Here is a 19,432-nt window from a genome sequence, read left to right on the forward strand (position 1 = left end):
TAATAATAATAATATGTTCTAATCTATTTTATTAATGAGGGCTTCTTTAAAATCAGGTGGCACTGGGTAGTATGAAGTCTTTCCTAGACATAACCAGTTTGCAGGTGTGTATATATTGCACACAGAAAGATCTCACCACCTAGTCTTTATCATTACTCTTTCTAGAGCATTATATCCACTAGACCAATTGAACTGATGTAGACACCAGACTCCAAGAAACTATTGCATTTCCTTTTCTTGAAAATTGTATTCTTTTAAAAAATTCATATCTGTATATATTATGTATTGAACAAGTTCCTCTCTGCTGCCATTTCTTCCTTGCTAGTCTCTTAGTTCCTTGGTTTAACACATAGAACCTCTTTTCCCTTTATTTGCATTTCTGTTGACAGAACCTAGGGTTTAACACATGCTGGGCAAGCTTTCCACCACCAAGCTACAGCCGTGGCCACATTGAAACAGTTAGTATTTCTCTTCTTAATCTAATCATTAGAATGCTTTGAGGGGACGCAGGGGATGACTGGGAGGGAGGCAGTGTGCAGGATGTAAAGTGAGTAAGTAAAAAAAAAAAATTAATTAAAAAATAATTAGAATGCTCCTTCCCTGTCAACTAATGAGCATAGGTCCAGCAGCTCATCTCTAGACTTTGCATCCTTTTGATGCCAGTGATGAGGGCTGGAGAGGACTCATGGAGAGACACAAAGAGGAGGATTCATACTTAGTGTTTCTAGGTTCTTACAGTCAGAAGAAGATGCAATAAAGGACTTCTCCAGAGTCACATCAGCACAGTATGTATAGACTTTAAAGGAGATGCTTATTCATGAGCTAGGGGAAAAGAAGGAGGTCAAGAATTCCCAGAATGTGAAGTTGATGAAACTTCTACATTATTTCAATTTTAGTCTGGACTTCTTACATCATGCATCTGATGAAGAAAAAAATTCAAGGAAAGAATACTCAGTTTTGCCACATGTGGTTGGGGTGGTGTTGGTATAAGATGTGACCTCAAGGCGCTGGAGCCACTATCACTGAGCCCAGACCATGCTGCTGCTGGCCTGCCAGCCTCCCCCACCCCTTCATGCACTAGCAGTCCCAAAAGATTCAAAGTCTAAGATGGCAACCCTCAAGAACCGGCTGGTTATGAGTTTTCTTAAGGGAAAACAGATTATACAGAACAAGCTTACAGTTGTTGGGGTTGGTGCTGTTTACACAGCTTGTGCCATCAGTATCTTAATTAAAGATTTGGCAGATGAGCTTGCCCTTGTTGAGGTCATGGAAGGCAAGCTGAAGGGAGAGATGATGGATCTCCAGCCTTTTCCTCAGAACAACAAGAATTATCTCCAGTAAAGACCATAGTGTGACTGCAAACTCCAAGCTGGTCATTATCACAGCGGGGGCCCATCAGCAAGAGGGAGAGAGCTGGCTCAATCTGGCCCAGTGAAATGTGAACATCAAGTTCCTCATTCTCAACATTGTGAAGTAGAGTCCACACTGCAAGCTGCTTATTGTCTCAAATCCAGTGGATATCTTGACCTATGTGGCTTGGAAAAGAAGTGGCTTTCCCCAAAGCTGAGTTATTGGAAATGATTGCAATCTGGAGTCAGCTTGGTTCTGTGATGTGATGGGAGAAAGGCTGAGAGTTCACCCACTGAGCCGCCACAGGAAGGTCCTGGGAGAGACTATGGCAACTCCAGGGTGCCCATCTGGAGTGGTGAGAATGTTGCCAGTGTCTACCTGAAGACTCTGAACCTAGAACTGGGCACTGATGCAGACAAGGAGCAGTGGAAAGGGTTTCACAAGCAGGTGCCTGACAGTGCTTATGAGGTGATCAAGCTGAAAGGTTATACATTCTGGGCCATTGGCATCTCTCTGACAAACTTGGCCAAGAACATAATGAAGAACTTTAGGTTGCATCCCATTTCCACCACAATTTAGTGAATAGTCAGTGTCTTTTCAGATACTCCAGGGCACATACTTTTCTTAACTTTTCTTTTCTTTTCTTTCTTTTTTTTTTTTTTTAACTGAATCAAACCCACTATCAGGACAGCAATCTTGTATGTGCTCTGCTCTGGACAGCACTGGTCAGCACTGGAACTGTCTGGCATCTGAGCAGAATGGAGATAAGGCATGCCCCGCACACAGAGAGATTTGCTATGCTTGTATGTTGAAAAAAAAAATCAATGCATGAAATTGTGTGTGGAGAGAGTGTTTACATCTAAATTAAGTACCTTTTAGATGTTCCTAGCAAGATCCTAGGAAATTCATTTCTAACTCAATGAGAGGCAAGGACTCAGATAGAAAGGAAACTTCAGAGATGTCCACCCAGATAACCATTGTTTTCCTGACACTGCTTCATCATATCTGAATTAAATGAGGACTGAAAACAAAGTTGCATTATATTCAAGTGACATCATTGACATTAAATTATTGGTTGATAATGTTCCCTACACAAATGGAATAGGTAATCATTTTTGTTATATTTAGGGAATACTTTTAATCATTTTTGAGAGGGCTTTTGTTAGCAGTAATTCTGGCTCCTGTATGTCGGAATCAGTGAAAAAACGTGATATTAATCGCCTTACAGGTATCGGCCTTGTTTGGGGCGCTCGTGCTGTGTTTGTGGAATATTGCTTTTAAAGTCCCACTGCATCCCTGTTCTTGAGTGGAGAAGGATCTGGTCCTTAGGCTGCATTCCACTGATTGTTAGTTTTTCTCCTGGACCCAGCACTGCCATTCTGTTTCTAGTTCCAGGTCCTTGCCCAAGTTCTTTGAAGAAGACCGTCTATTGGAGTATCTTGAGCAGGCTCTCCAAACAGGGTTCCTTGTATTCCATTCTGTACTGCCTGATGCGGGCCCCTCTAAGGCTGACTGTTGGGCTGCTGTAGAGCCTGCACACGCTGCCTCTGTTTTCAATCCAGGGTTATTACCCTGGCCGTCTCTGTCTATTCTTATAACCAATCCAGGAGCTTTCATCTTATCCCTTGAGGAAATCTGGTGCCTGTGGCATCTGGTCCACCATAGAGGAATGTGTTTTTCCTGTCTAGGGTTGAGAAGGATCTGACTTCCTGAGTGTAGGGCTTGAGCTTTCTTTTAGCTTCAGCTACAGCAACAGAAATAAATTACAAAATATTGTTTTAGCTAGCCACTTCCTCTGTCATGATCCTAATAAGTCAGAGTAAGCAATCTATTTTACTGAATGCACTGGTTTCTAACCCCGTACCTGAAACTCTTTTCACATATAGATAGATAAGATTTTTAATTAGGCCTTTGCAGGGGTCACTGGGCTTGTGGTCTTCGAATTTGTGTTTCTGGAAAGAAAAAAATAAACACTTAGCTTTGCTGTTTTTAACATTCTTAATTTGTTTTTCCTTTGAAACTGACCTATTTTCATATATCTGACTAGAGATTATGTAGCGAACGTATGATCCAGCTACTCATAGTTTGTTGCCTTTACCCTGTAATGGAAAATATTTATTCCAGTTGGCGAAAACATGTGCTCTAAACCAGATTTGGTGAAGAGCACTGTGTTCACTGCCAGAAATTGATAAAATACATTCACTTATTCTGTCTCTTCTTGGTGTTCACTATCAAAGTCTCACACTCATCTGGACACCTGATAGGTCTGGATTCCACGAAAGTTCTTCATTTTCATTATTTTGGGCTTTAGACTGTGTGACCAGAATACATTCTCAGGAGACAATCCTACTGAGGAGTTGGCAAATGAGTACAATTAGGATCAGTTCATTGAATGCAAAGGTTTCTACTGCATACTGCTGAACATGTAAACCTGGGTGTTCAAAGGCATAACATGTTTGCCTGCATTTGGGCAATCACCTTGCCATTGTTGTACATAACCAAAGCTAGGGAAACAGACTACAATAAGAATTAATATTCAGACTCATTAAAGAGGACTAGTGTGCTATGCTTGCATTGTCTGTGTTTATATTTTTATTAACATTTTAAGCTAGCATATGAAAAAATGAGTTTCTTTATGGTATCCTCATACATATATTTCATTGAACTTTGCTCGCATGAGCCTCCTTTATGCATTGTCTTAATGCATATATTTGTCATCTTGCATGATTTCCATTAATTTTACAGATAGTGCTTTTCTTCTAATGGAATTGCCTGGATACATCTGAAAGGAAGCCATTGTTTCATGGCAAATCAATGGAAATTAGAGATGGGGCTATCACTGTGTTGTCTACAACAGGCCAAGTGGCCTTGGGCAAGACATTATATAGGTGGTGAGAGGCTGGGTTAAATCATTTGTTCCTCATAGTGTTTAAAAATCCGCCATGGAGTGGCAAAAACTACCAATGCCAAGACACTATCCCAAATCAATGAAATTGAATGCTGTCCCATGGAGTCTGAGGCTGGCTTTATGTAGCAGCTTCTCCATGTGATTTGTGGCAGGATTGAGAACCATTGGACTGAATGATCTGTAAACATTTGCCCAGTTCTTGCCATGCATAAATTATTTCATTCTAGTCTCCTTGGAAGGAACTTTCTAGTCTATTGCAGCAGTCTTACTCAAATTATTGGTGGGATTTTCCTTGCCCAAGTAAACATTTAAATTTTATTTAGTAATTAAAAGAAACAATCATTTATTTTTTCACTTTTCCAACTGTGAGCAATACATGTCTAGAGAGTCAAGCTGTTTGGGGGGGGGGGGTTAGTAGATATGCCAGTCAATATACAAGCAAATGACACTATTGAGTGTCTAAGTGGCTTGACTGACTCCTTCAAGGAGTTGTTCTCTCTCCCCCTGCTCCCAGAGCTATCAGAAATCTATTGATTCAAAGACATCCTTTAGCTTGACATATAGAAAACCTTTGAGTACAACTCAAACTTGAAGGATGCTGGGTGGTACTAATGAGGAGTTGGCTTGAGAAAACATTGATTACATTGATCTACTCTAAATCTTTATAGTATGTAAAATAGAACTTAGACAACATTTAGTTAATTGGCATATGCCTGGTATTGTACAAGCTGTGCATCTTGGGCAAATTAATTATCTTTCCTAAGCCAAAATTTGATGTGCAACATGGACCTAATAATAGTGCTTTTTAATTGGATTATACTGACACTTGATTGAGAAGACTCATGTAAAATGGTTAGCTTATTGCCTTATACATGGTAATTATTAAAACATGTTACCTGGGCTCTGCAACTCTGCTCAGGGCAGATCTGGTGCTCCAGATCCCCTACCATACCCAAAGACAGATTGACTCCCAGGAGATCCATCATAGCCAGGCTCACAGTTGAGGCCCCCACTCCATCCCAATACCTGGCCTAACTGGGATCCCCATGGGGCCCAGCAGATGCATGACTTATCTGCCTTGTTGGAAATACCTGTTATATCTTCCAGTCCATAAGTGTACCTGGGGGCAGCTCCGGATTCCCACCCTAGTCCATTCCCAGAGAAAGGTAGACTCCCAGGAGGTCCTTGACAACAAAGCTCACAGATCAGGTGCTGTAGAACCCCTCCCACACCTACAGGCAGCCTGACTTGATGATGTACATCATAACCAGGCTCACAGGAGGGACAGGCTCCAGTTAGAGGCAGCAAGACTAGTTAACACGAGAGATAACCAGATGGAGAAAGGTGGATGGAAGAACATAAGCAATGGGAACCAATGCCACTTAGTACCATCAGACACCAACACTTCCACCACAGCAAGCCCTGGATACTCCAATACACATGAAAAGCAACATTCTGACCTAAAATCCCATCTCATGAAGATGATAGAAGACTTTAAGGGTGACATAAGTAACTCCATTAAAGAAATACAAGAGAATACAGGTAAACAGATAGAAGCCCTTGAAGAGGAAACACATAAATCCGTTAAAGAAATACAGGAAAACAAAAACAGTGAAGGAATTGAACAAAACCATCCAGGATCTAAAAATGAAAATGGAAAAAATAAAGAAATCGCAAAGGGAGGCAACCCTAGACATGGAAAATCTAGGACAGGGATCAGGTATTACAGATACAAAGATAACCAACAGAATTCAAGAAGTAGAAGAGAGAATCTCAGTTGTAGAAGGTATCATAGAAGATATTGATACAACAATCAAAGAAAATACAAGGTGCTAAAAGCTTCTAACCCAAAAAATCCAGGAAATTCAGGACACAATGAAAAGACCAAACCTAAGAATGATAAGAGTAGAAGAAGCCAATTCAAAGGGACAGAAAGGATCTTCAACAAAATCATTGCAGAAAACTTACCCATCCTAAAGAAAGAGATGACCATATATGTACAAGAAGTCTACATAACACCAAATAGATTGGATTAGAAAAATTCCTCCTATCATAAAGTAATCAAAACACCAAATACACAGAACAAAGAAAGAATATTAAAAGTGGTAAGGAAAAAAGCCAACTAACATATAAAAGTAGATCTATCAGAATTACACAAGATTTCTCAGCAGAGACTCTAAATGCCAGAAGATCTTGAATAAATGTTATACAGATCCTAAGATAGCACAAATGCCAGTCCAAACTACTATACCCAGCAAAACTCTCAATCACCATATATAGAGAATCCAAGATATTGCCTGATAAAACCAAATTTAAACAATATATTTTTACTAATCTATCTGTACAGATGATAATAAAAGAAAAACTCCAACAAAAGGAAAGAAACTGTATCCAAGAAAGTGCAAGAAATTGATTATCTCACAACGAACCCAAAATAAGAGAATCACACAAACATAATACCACTTCTAACAACAAAAATAACAGGAACCAGCAATTATTGTTCTTTAATATTTCTTAACATCAATGGACTCAGTCCCCCAACAAAAAGACAGGCTAACAGACTGGATATGGAAACAAGACTCAAAAATTTTGCTGTATACAGGAAGCACACCTCAGTGACAAAGACAAATACTACCTCAGCATAAAAGGCTGGAAAAATTTTTCCAAGCAAATGGTTCCAAGAAACAAACTGGAGTAGTCATTCTAATATCCAATAAAATAGACTTTTAACTAAAAGTTATCCAAAGAGATGAGGAAGGACACTTAATACTCATCAAAGGAAAAATCCATTCAGATGATCTCTCATTTCTGAACATCTGTACCCCAAATGGAAGGGCACCCACACAATGGAAGGGAACCTCACACAATAATAGTAGGAGATTTCAACACCCCACTTTCACTAACAAACAGATCATGGAAACAGAAACTAAACAGAAACACAGTGAAACTAATAGAAGGTATGAACCAAATGGACTTAACAGATATATAGAGAACATTTCACCCTAAAACAAAAGAATATATGTTCTTCTCAGCGCCTCATGGCACCTTCTCCAAAATCAATCATGTAATGGGACACAAAACAACTCTCAACAGATATAAGAAGATTAAATGAATCCCACACATTCTATCAGACCATCACAGACTAAGGCTGGTCTTCAATAACAACAAAAACAGCAGAAAGTCCACATACTCATGGAAACTGAACAACTCTTAATACTCATCAATCCCAGCACTTGGGAGGCAGAGGCAGGNGGATTTCTGAGTTTGAGGCCAGCCTGGTCTACAGAGTGAGTTCCAGGACAGCCAGGGCTACACAGAGAAACCCTGTCTCAAAAAACCAAAAACAAACCCCAAAACAAACCAACAAAATTTGGAGAGACAGTGACAGACAGGTAGATCAATGATAGAGAACTGAAGACCTAGAAATAAACCCACACACCCATGGTCACTTGGTCTTTGACAAAGAAGCCAAAAACCATACATGGGAAAGAAGAAAGCATTTTCAACAAATGGTGCTGGCTCAATTGGCGGTTAGCATGTAGAAGAAAGCAAATAGATCCATTCTTATCTCCTTGTACAAAGCTCAAATTCGAGTGGATCAAGGACCTCCACATAAAACCAGATATACAGAATCTAATAAAAGAGAGAGTAGGAACGATCCTTGAACACATTGGGACAGGAGAAAATTTCCTGAATAGAGTACCAATGGCTCAGGCTCTATGATCAACAATTGACAAATGGGACCTCATAAAATTGAAAAGCTTCTGTAAGGCAAATAACGCTGTCAATAGGACAAAATGGCAACCAACAGGTTGGAAAAAGAGCTTTACCAACCCTACATCTGATAGAGGGCTAATATCTAAAATATACAAAGAACTCAATAAGTAAGACTCCAGAAATCCAAATAACTACATTAAAAAAGTGGGGTGGAGTGTTGCTAAATAAAGAATTCTCAACTGAGGAATATCAAATGGCTGAGAAGCACTTAAAGAAATGTTCAACATCCTTAGTCATCAGGGAAATGCAAATCAAAACAACCCAGAGATCCCACCTTAAACCAGTGAGAATGGCTAAGATAAAAACCTCAGGTGACAGCAGATGCTGGCAAGGATGTGGAGAAAGAGGAACACTCCTCCATTGCTGATGGGATTGCAAGCTTGTACAACCACTCTGGAAAACAGTTTGGAGGTTCCTCAGAAAACTGGAAATAGCTACCTGAAGAACCAGCTATACTACTATTGGGCATAGCCAAAAGATTCTCCAACAAGGTCACATGCTCCACTAAGTTCATAGCAGCCTTATTTATAATAGCCAGAAGCTGGAAACAACTCAGATGTCCCTCAACAGAAGACTAGACACAGAAAATGTGGTATATTTACACAATGGAATACTACTCAGCTATTAAAAATAATGACTTCGCAAATTTAGAAAATATCATCCTGAGTGAGGCAACCTAGACCCAAAAGAACATGCGTAGTATGTACTCACTGATATTAGCCCCAAATTTCAGAATACCCATGATACAACTCATAGACCATATGAAGCCTAACAAGAAAGAAGGCCCAAGTGAGGATGCTTCAATCCCACTTAGAGGGGGGAAGAGAATAATCGTGGGAGGCAGATGGAGGGAGAGACCTGTGTGGCGAAGGGGAGAGGAAGAGAAAAAAGGGGGATACCAGAGGGGAAGAGACAGGAGAGCAGTCCAGAGGGACAGAAGAATGAATAGTAATATGTAGGGAGTGGGATGTGGTGGTAGGGCGAGACCACTAGAAAGTCCCAGATACCAGGGATGGGAGAGTCTGCAAGTATGTAATGGGGATGACATTAGCTGAAATACCCAACAGTGGGGAGAAAGAATGCGAAGAGACCATCTCTAGTAGATAGACAATGGCCCCCAGTTGAGGGATGGGGCCACCCACCCATCTCAAAATCTTTAACCCAGAATTGTTCTGGTCTAAAGGAATCACAGGGGGAAAAAAAAAACCAAAAACCAAACCAAAACAAAAAACAACCAAAAAAACCCCAAAACAAAAAAACAAAAACAAAAACAAAATCAACTGAGCAGAGACTGAAGGAAAGGCCATCCAGAGACTGCCCCACCTTGGGATTCTTCTCATCTGCAGACACCAAACCCAGACACTATTGCTGATGTTGAGAAGTGCTTGCAGACAGAAACCTGGTCTCTCCCTTGGGAGACTCTGCCAGCACCTGACTAAGACAGACCAACCATTAGACTGAGCCCAGAGTCCCCAATGGAAGAGTTAGGGGAAGGACTAAAGGAGCTAAAGGGGATTACAACCCCATAGGAAGAACAACATCAACTAATGGGACCACTCAGAGCCCCCAAGGATTAAACTGCCAACCAAAGAGAATACATGAGTCAGTCTGGTGCCCACTATGTATGTAGCAGAAGATTAGCTTATCTGGCATCAATGGGAGGGGAGGCCCTTGGTCTTGTGGAGGCTTATTGCCCCAGTGAAGGGGGATGCTGGAGGGGTGAGGGGCATGTTGGTGTGTGGGTGGGCAAGCACCCTTTTGGATTCAAAAGGGATGGGTGGGGTCGGGTTTGCAAAGGAGAGGCTGGGAAGGGGGACAACATTTGTAATGTAAATAAATAAATTAATAACCCTCCAAAATGTTATCTATTTTTACTACAGTTACTAATATTACTGTTATTATTATTAATTTCTGGCCAATGACGGCTCCAGCTAAATCCCCAGTCCTAAATTTATTCCTTGTGTCTCAGTTCCTGGGTTCTACATTCCAAACTCGGTTTCTAGTGGCTGCATGGAGTGAAGAAGCTAAGAGCTGAGAATCTTTGCCAAGCACCGTCCTTCAGCCTTTATTTTTATTTATTTATTTATTTATTTATTTATTTATTTATTTAGCACCTTCTTTGTTTAGTTTTTCTTTATCTGAGCTTTGTGTTGCTTGGATGAATCACAGGCGACCTGGCTCTTTTAGACTCCTCGAACTTCAAGTTCCTCATGTACTCACTCACGTATTCATTCATGTATCTATTCATTTATTAATTTCGCCATTTAACTCAGCTCTTAGGAGTTTAATAAATCAAACAAGCTTCTTTCCCGAGGCAGAAAGAGTTGGTAATCAAATGCGCAAACACAGCTGTTCTCGTCTCTGCTGCTTTGAGAGGGAGAGCATTCCTTCAAGTAGGAGGAGGTCTACAGGGCAGCTGCATATTGCTTCTGAGAGGCTGCAAGGGCCACACCCTCAAGGCCAAAGCCATATACATAGGAGAAACAGCCTTTCTGGCGTACCGGGAGAGACAGGCAGTATCTAGACGACAGAGCCTAGTCTACTGGTCAGTATGTGGTACACTTGATTATTCTGGCTCTTTTCTCTGTATGCTTGCATTGAATTGCCAACTACCATTATAGTACTGTCAGACATACAATGGGGTCTAACGTTATTTATTTATCAGAGGCATGGCCAACTTACATGTGGTGAAAATTGCAGTTAAATAACTGGATTTGAAATTCTTAGTAAAATTGTTCCAGATTTCTAAGTGGATAGGATGGAACGCCCATGCCTATTCTTTCTCCCAGTACTCAGCAGGTGAAGGCAAGAGGATTATGAATTTGAAGGCAGCCTACGCTGCCTAGAGAGACCCTGACCTCTCCCTTCCCAAATAAAGGAAGCTCAGGAGGAAACTTGTGCTTGCTGCCTTACCATCACCAAGGCTCTTGCTTGACAAGGACAAGAACAACCAAGCCCGAGTGAGACTCTCAGTGTGGTGTCCTCAGTGCTAGAGGAGGTGACACTGATGTTAGCGTTATGGCCAACTTCTGAACAGGGTCTTGCTATCCCATTCACATGGAATCTGGTGGCTAAAGGGGATGACTAGGACTTTGGCCTGCATCATGGGCCCTTGCTTACCATACTCTCATCCTTCTTACAGAACTGGATGGGAACCAACAGGACAGACGGTGGGTCAGTTTTGTCACATTCTGTGCATTGGCTGATTTGGAGGATCAGTGTCACGCACACCACCTTAACTGATTCGGAATTTGTGCTTCTGTCACTTTCTGATGTGTGCCCTCTGTCTATGCACCATGCCGTAGAGCATTAGTCGTCTAATTGCCCTGTCTCCTTTGGGAGTTCTGAAGGAACCTGTAATTAGGAAGGATGCTTTACATCCTGGCAGATGTTTGCCATTCAAGGATTCGATTGTGGAGAATTTCTAATTTGACCTGAAAAATCTTTTTTTTTGTCTAGGTCTTATAAAACAATATGCATTTATTGCAGAAGATTTTGGAAAGAGAAAAATTATAATAATGTGGAGAAATTTCTTTCATAGGAACATGCATGTCAATAAACATAGAAGTTTTTCTTTGTCTCTTTCTTCTTTGTGCTGTTCACACAAACTGGAGGATTTCTGATGAGCACAATGAATTGGATCATGGCTCTGGAGGCTGTGGAGTTCAAAGTCAAGTGGCCAGATCATTTTTGGTGAGGAGACACACACACACACACACACACACACACACATACACACACACACACAAAGAGAGAGAATATATATATTTTTTCACATATATATATATATATATATATATATATATATATATATATATATATATATATAAAATTGAACATAGAGAGAGAAGAGCACTGTGCTTTGCCACCAGAGTCCACAGTGACTTCAAACTGAAGGTGTACCACACAGAGGGGGGGACAAGCACTTTGTGCTGCATAGAAAGACTTTTATCTGATTCCAAATAGCTTGTGATTTCTAGCCAATCTATCCTGTGATATCTCATGTTGATTCTTAGGAAATATTTTCCCATGGAGGAAAGAAGAAAATTAAAATACCTGCATGGCGGACCCTCATACACATTAAAAATGTATGCTTTACATTTTGCTTGTTTCTCTAGGTTTGTTGTAGGTTTCCAAATCTCTCTAAACTTATTCATTTTTAACTAGACCATATATGTTCACATCCCATCGATGGTTCGAAGTACACAAGGGTCAGAGGACACATAGTAAAACTCTTCAGGCATGGATGGATACACAGAGAGAATGTGAGCATAGGGTGTCAGAAGTGTGACCCATGTTCTAGTAGACTCAGTGTTTATTCCTATTAGTGGCTGAGTAATATTTCATTACACGGTATACCATGTTTTGTTTATGTTCTCATTAGTTGTTGACATCTGTGTTGTTTCCACCTTTTGGCTCATATGAATACTGCTGCTATGAGGGTGGGCAGAGGTGTGTTCAACATTGGACAATGGTAGATGTGACCTCAGGTATTTGTTTCAGAGCCTGATGATTCTTAGGCATTCTCATAAGCTGTGTGTGTGTGTGTGTGTGTGTGTGTGTGTGTGTGTACATGTTCATGTGTACATGTGCATGTGTGTGGGTGTTAGTATGTGTGTGCATATGTTGACATCCAACCTCCTGCTTAACAATCACTCTCCATATTAGTTTTTAAGACAGTCTCTCACTGGACCTGGAGCTCACTAATGTCACTAGACTTGTTGTTCAGTGAGGACCAGGGATCCTCTTTTGTCTGTAATCCCTTTTGTCTCAGGGCTGGAGATTACAGATGTGTGTTGCTGCTCCTGTGTTTTTACATGTATGCTGCTGCCCCATCTTTTTACATGTGTGCTGCTGCCCCTGTGTTTTTATATGCATGTTGCTGCCCTGTGTTTTCACATGCATGTTGCTGTTTCTCTGTTTTTACATGCATGTTGCTGCCCCTGTGTTTTTACATGCTTGTTGCTGCTTCTAGGCTTTTACATGGGTTTTGAGAACTTGAACTCATATTCTTATGTTTACACAGCAAAAATGTAATGGAGCCATGTCCCAACCCTGGTTCTATCTTTATGAGGCCTCAATCTTTGTGCACATTTTTGAGTCTAGATTATCATTGACTACAACTAGAGAAGACATAACCAGGTAAGTGGATATCTTGCCAGATTCTGCTCTAGTAATATATAGGATTGGCCTTAAATGTAACATGTGTTATAATTTCATAAATGCAACATGTGCTATAATTTCATATTATGGATCAAAGTCATCTCAGTTATGAAATCTACTAGATATCTGAGTTATAGAAAAAATTAGGGCTTATCTAAAAGAACTTTTGTTATTTCTTCTGAAGTTCCACATTATATCTGTCTCTTAATTGTTTGTGTTTCTGAAGAGTAGAATATGAGCACACAAAGGGAACACCCCCCCCAAAAAAAACCCATAAGTGAGAGGAAATGGTTTGAAGACCTCTACTGTTTTATTGCTTGTGTTGATTTTTCTCTTTTTAAACTCCCAGCCATGTGAGGCTCACAACTCATATGAGCAGGAGGGATGGTAGTGAACAGCAAATAAAACAAAGGGAGCATGCTTTTCACTTCCAGGGAGCCATGCAGAAACCCACCTCTGTTCTCTTCCTACAGCTCTGGTTGGCCAATGTTTAACCATCAAGCTGGAAATCACGCTCGCTTTCTTCCAGTAACAGCCTCCTCTCCATAGTGCTTGTCAGGGAAAGCATAAACACAGACACGTTCGTTCGAGTGAGTTGTTTAAAACGAAGCACACCGTGCCAGCTGGCAGGCACACTGCCCTCCAGGGGCACCTTTCAAACAGGAGCAAGAAAAGGTAAACTTCACTCTTCCACTGAAACCAGATATTGTGATTTTCTCATTGTTATCCAAGTGTTCCCCTCCCCCCTTCCAATTGAGAAAATCCAAAATCTGTCAAAAATAAAATTTAAAAGGATTGATCTGGCATGGGAGCTAGAGGCTCACAGCTGCACACAAATAACACTGTTGTTTACCAGGCCTATAGATGCTTGGGGTCTTGCTTCATGGCTCTGGGTGCCAGGAGTTATTTACTTTCATTCTAGGGAGCTGGGATTGGAGCAAAATACTGAATTTCTCACTGTCTGAAACACTTCATACATCTGAACCCCCCAAAGCAACAATTTCATGGCAAAACCACAACATGAACAGCCAGACCATATACCTCCTCCAGAAACCAGCACCCTTCCTCTAGCTTGTGAAATGGATGGAAAGCAACTGGCCATAGGGGTTTAAATAAATTGAGGTTGGGGCTGGCTGGAGGAAACAGTAGATCAATGAAGTGCGAGAAGAAAAGTTCAGTAGGAAGAAACCCAGAGCCCATGTAAAAGTCTGTTCAGCATGGTGGCTTACCTGTAATTCCAGCACCGTGACTGCGAAGACATGATCTGAGGACCAAGCTGGTGATCATATTCGACACACTGGCTAGCCATGGGTTCAACTGAGGGATTGTCTCAAGGAATAAGGTTCAGAACAACTGAGGAAGACTTCCACCATCAGCCTCGTGTCTTCACACACACACACACACACACACACACACACACACACACACACGAATACAATACCCATGCATACATGCAAAAATTATTAAACAAGGAGATTGATGCTCATGAGGACATTGAGTGAAATACATTGTAATTATGACCTTAAATGATGACCCCAAAACTTTGTGTCATCTTCACCTCATGACACTCTGAGTCCTTTGTGCACAAGTGTGTTTGGATTATTCAGTCCGCCAAGAAGGAGAAAAAGAAGGCAGATACCAGAATCCTGACAACTGTGGGGGAACCGAGGACCTCCAAAACCAAACGGAGCTGTGTCTGCCAGCAGCAAACGTTTTTCATAGGTGTGTGTTACAGTTTAGGTAAAGTGACAGAGAGAGTTAGGTTCTAAGATGTGATGTATTTGCTAGGGACCTAGTGTGCGTGTTTTCATTATCTACTAATTCATGTAAGAGGAAAAGAGTGTCCTGAGCGTGTCTGTTCTGAGATGTCATAGGAGCAGGGACGACAGGAAGAGAATAAACACTGAGGGGAAGACAGAGAACAAAGAACCCTCCGAAGGACACATTGGCACTAGGTGACAGTGCACAATCAGGTCTGCCTCCCACTTGTACATGCCCCTCTTGTGACAGTGACAGTGAGGAAAGAGAACAAGCTATGTCACCATGTTCAGAAGGTACTCTTTCAATGGCAGTGCAGTGTATCTTGATGCCCATTGTCAGTATATCTGAAAATCACTATAAATTACCCAGTTAGTGTTTATAATAATTACTTGTCTTATCTTAAAAAAAGACTTCATTATGCAGCCCTGGCTGGCCTGGAACTCTATGTATACTAGGTTAGCACGAAGTCAGAGAGATTCACTTGCCTCTGCTTCCTGAATTCTGGGATTAAAGATGTGCACCACACCTGGCTGGCCTGCCCTGACTTAGATATTCAGAAAGCTATCCTCTGCTTCTAACTGGACCTGACAGAACTGGTTAAGAGAAAATATACTGGGGCTGGGGAGATGGCTTTGTGGTTAAAAACACACTGGGGACTCTTCCAGGAGATACGGCTTTTATTCCCAGCATCCACATGGCGGTCTACAACCATTTGTAAAGCCAGCACCAAAAGATTGGATATCTTCCTCTGGACTTTCTGGGCATCACACATGCAAGTGGTACACAAATACACACGCAGGCAAAACACTCATACACAGGTAATTTCAAAAGAGAGAAAGAGAGAATAAATTGTTCGCATAAGGAAAAAATTCTAGTCAATCTGGGGGCTGGCTAGTACTTTGGATAAAGTGATTTTCCTACTTGTTATTGTAGAACTAATTCATGATTGAATTATCCTCTTCTTAGTGACAACTCTAGACTTAATATTAATGCTGGAATTCAGTGCAGTCTAATTGGGGTCTTTTTTTTTTAGGGGCAAGGATTTATCCTGATCCTAGATGCAGAGAATAAGCCCTCCCATGCAGGGGTAACAAGGTCCTGCTGGCTCTAATGTCACTTACAAGGTTTGGATTCAAGATTCTGTTTAAACCTTCTTTGTTCTACCCTGGAACAGTCTGGATCTTTGAGTAAACAGAATCACTGGATCTTTTGGTTAGTTTTTGTTTTGTTCTCTTCTAACCTTTGAGGGGGTTTGTCTAGTGACTAGAATGTCCTAGAGTCTCAGTGTACAGCACATCCTCCGTTAGGTCTACAGGAGAAAAGGTCCCACTAATGCACATGCCAGCAAGATTCTGCTGAAGGGACCCTGATATTGTGGCCTCTTGTGAGGCTATGCCAGTGCCTGGCAAACACCGAAGTGGATGCTCACAGCCAGCTATTGGATGGAACACAGGGTCCCCAATGGAGGAGCTAGAGAAAGTACCCAAGGACCTGAAGGGGCTGCAACCCTGTAGGTGGAACAACAATATGTACTAACCAGTACCCCCAGAGCTCGTGTCTCTAGCTGCATATGTAGCAGAAGATGGCTTAAACGGCCATCACTGGGAAGAGAGGCCCCTTGGTCTTGCAAACTTTATATGACCCAACACAAGGGAAGACCTGGGCCAAGTAGTGGGAGTGGGTGGGTAGGGGAGCAGGGGTGGGGGGTCGTATAGGGATAGCATTTGAAATGTAAATAAAGAAAATAATAATTTAAAAAAAAAAGAGGGCATCCCTCAGTGCCTTTCTTTAAGGCCGGGAGAGGACACTGACACACAAGGATGCAGGCTTCTGTTGCAGACTAAGGGCCATGTAAGTGTGTGCTCAGCTGGGTCTTTGAAAAACCAAGAGTGTTTTCACGTTTGGTAGATGACCTGTCAGTGATATTTATATTCCATTGGCTAATGGCATGGTTCAATTTTTCTCATTCTTTTCTGAGTTTCTGGATAATTTTTTAATCCAGTTTTTGACAGATGGCTGTTGAACCCTTCAACCATAAATGTAGATTTCTCTTTCAACTTTTGTCAGTTTCATTTCAAATGTTTTACAGCTCAGTGGTTTGATGAATAGGCGTTTAGGATTCCTGTATCTGTTTGGAATATGGATCCATTTACTGTGACATAATAACAATCCTCTGCCTTTATTTATTTTACTTGCTCAAAGACACCATTATCAGATACTAATATACCACTTCTGTTCCCTTTTATCAATGTTATCAATACTTATATAGTATATGCTAGTCCATACTTGTATTTTAAACTTTCCTAGATCTGTACTTAGCACAAGTGTTTTGCAAACACTGTATTATCAGTCATATTTTAATATATTGTGCCAATTTGAATCTTTTAATTGGTATATTTAATGTACATTCAATATAATTATTCATATGTCATTTAGGTCTCCTATTTTGTTTTCTCTAGTTTATTTTTTTCTCTGCATTTTAATGAATTATTTGGATACTTTCAGAGTTATATTTTGATTTTTCAAAAGTTTTTTATTTTTGTTTTTGAATTTTTAATCTCTTTGTATAGCTCCATACACAGTGGTTTTGTTGTTGCAATTGTTCTTGTTAGTTATGATTTTGTCTGGGTTACCAGTATTAGTATTTCCTTTTTTTTTGGACATTTTATTTATTTACATTTCAAATGTCATCCCATTTCCCTTTTCCCCTCAGAAACCCCCTATCCCATCCTCCATTTTCCTGCTTCTATAAGGATGTGCCCCTACCTACTCACCCACTCCTGCCTCCCCGCCCTCACATTCCCCTACCTTGGGGCATTGAGCCTTCACAGGACAAATGGCCTCTTCTCCCATCGATGCCCGACAAGTTCATCCTCTGCTGCTATATGGCTGGAGCCATGGGTCCCTCCATGTGTACTCCTTGGTTAGTGGTTTAGACCCTGGGAAATCTGGTTGGTTGATATTGTTGTTCTCCCTATGAGGTTGCAAACCCCTTCAGCTCATTCAGTCCTAACTCCTCCATTGGGGACCCCGTGATTAGGTCAATGGCGGGTTTCAAGCATCAGCCTCTGTATATGTCAGGCCCTGGCAGAGTCTCTCAGGAGACAGCTATTGCAGACTCTTGTCAGCATGCAGTTCTTGGCATCTACAATAGTGTCTGCATATGGTGACCATATATGGGATGGATCCCCAGGTGGAGCAGTCTCTGGATGGTCTTTTCTTCAGTCTCTGCTCCACACTTTGCCTCCATATTTGCTCCCATGAATATTTTGTTACCCCTTCTAAGAAGAACCAAAGCACCCACACTTTGTTCTTCCTTCAGTGCAGAATGCTATCAGACCTTCAAAGAAGACCTAATACCAATTTTCTTCAAACTATTCCACAAGATAGAAACAGAAGGAACACTGCCCAAGTCATTCTATGAAGCCACAATCACACTTATACCTAAACCACACAAACACCCAAGAAAGAAAGAGAACTTCAGACCAATTTTCCTTATGAATATTAATGCAAAAATATTCAATAAAATTCTCATAAACTGAAGCCAATAACATGTCAAAATGATCATCCATCATGATCTAATAGGCCGTATTCCAGGAATGCAGGGATGGTTCAAGGTATGGAAATCGATCAAGGTAATCCACTATATAAACAAACTCAAAGAGGGGGGAAAAATCAAACACATGATCATCTCGTTAGACGCTGAGAAAGCATTTGACAAAATTCAACACCCCTTATGGTAAAAACCTTGGAAAAATCAGGAATTCAAGGCCCATACCTAAACATAATAAAAGCAATATACAGCAAGCCAGTAGCCAACATCAAACTAAATGGAGAGAAACTTGAAGAAATCCCACTAAAATCAAGGACTANNCAAGGCTACCCACTCTCTCCCTACCTACTCAATATAGTACTCAAAGTCATAGCCAGAGCAATTCAACAACTAAAGGAGATCAAGGGGATACAAATTGGAAAGGAAGAAGTCAAAATATCACTATTTGCAGATGATATGATAGTATAATTAAGTGACCCCAAAAATTCTACCAGAGAACTCCTAAACCTGATAAACAAGTTCAGCAAAGTGGCGGACATAAAATTAACTCAAACAAATCAGTATTAGTATTTCAATGCATAAAATCTTCAGCTCCTTTGATGTTACCTTACACTCTCATTTATAGTACAGTTTATTCCCTCTACACAGAGAGGATCAGGCTTGAAAGTGTTGCCACACTTACAAGCACGTGGAAGGCTCACCAAGGAAAGTCAGTTGCTTTCATTTGTTTTTGTGCATTTCATGTTCCTCCCTCTTTCCTGATGTTTTAAATTTCATCATTCTCCTTCGAGATAGGGTTTTGCACTTAGCACAGTTTGGGCTGGAAGCTTCCATAAGACCCCTGCTGGCCTTAAGCTCACTGTCTTCTTACCCCAATCTCCTGAGTGCTGGGATTGCAAGCCACCCCTCATAGCAAGGTG

The 19,432-nt window shown here is 40.9% G+C and overlaps 1 pseudogene; it reads left to right on the forward strand.

Moving 5' to 3' along the window:
• Window positions 1-1,095: 1,095 nt before the first annotated feature.
• Window positions 1,096-1,929, forward strand: LOC110335499 (annotated as a pseudogene).
• Window positions 1,930-19,432: the final 17,503 nt, after the last annotated feature.

Source organism: Mus pahari, chromosome 18 (assembly GCF_900095145.1).
Source record: "Mus pahari chromosome 18, PAHARI_EIJ_v1.1, whole genome shotgun sequence".
Taxonomy (NCBI): domain Eukaryota; kingdom Metazoa; phylum Chordata; class Mammalia; order Rodentia; family Muridae; genus Mus; species Mus pahari.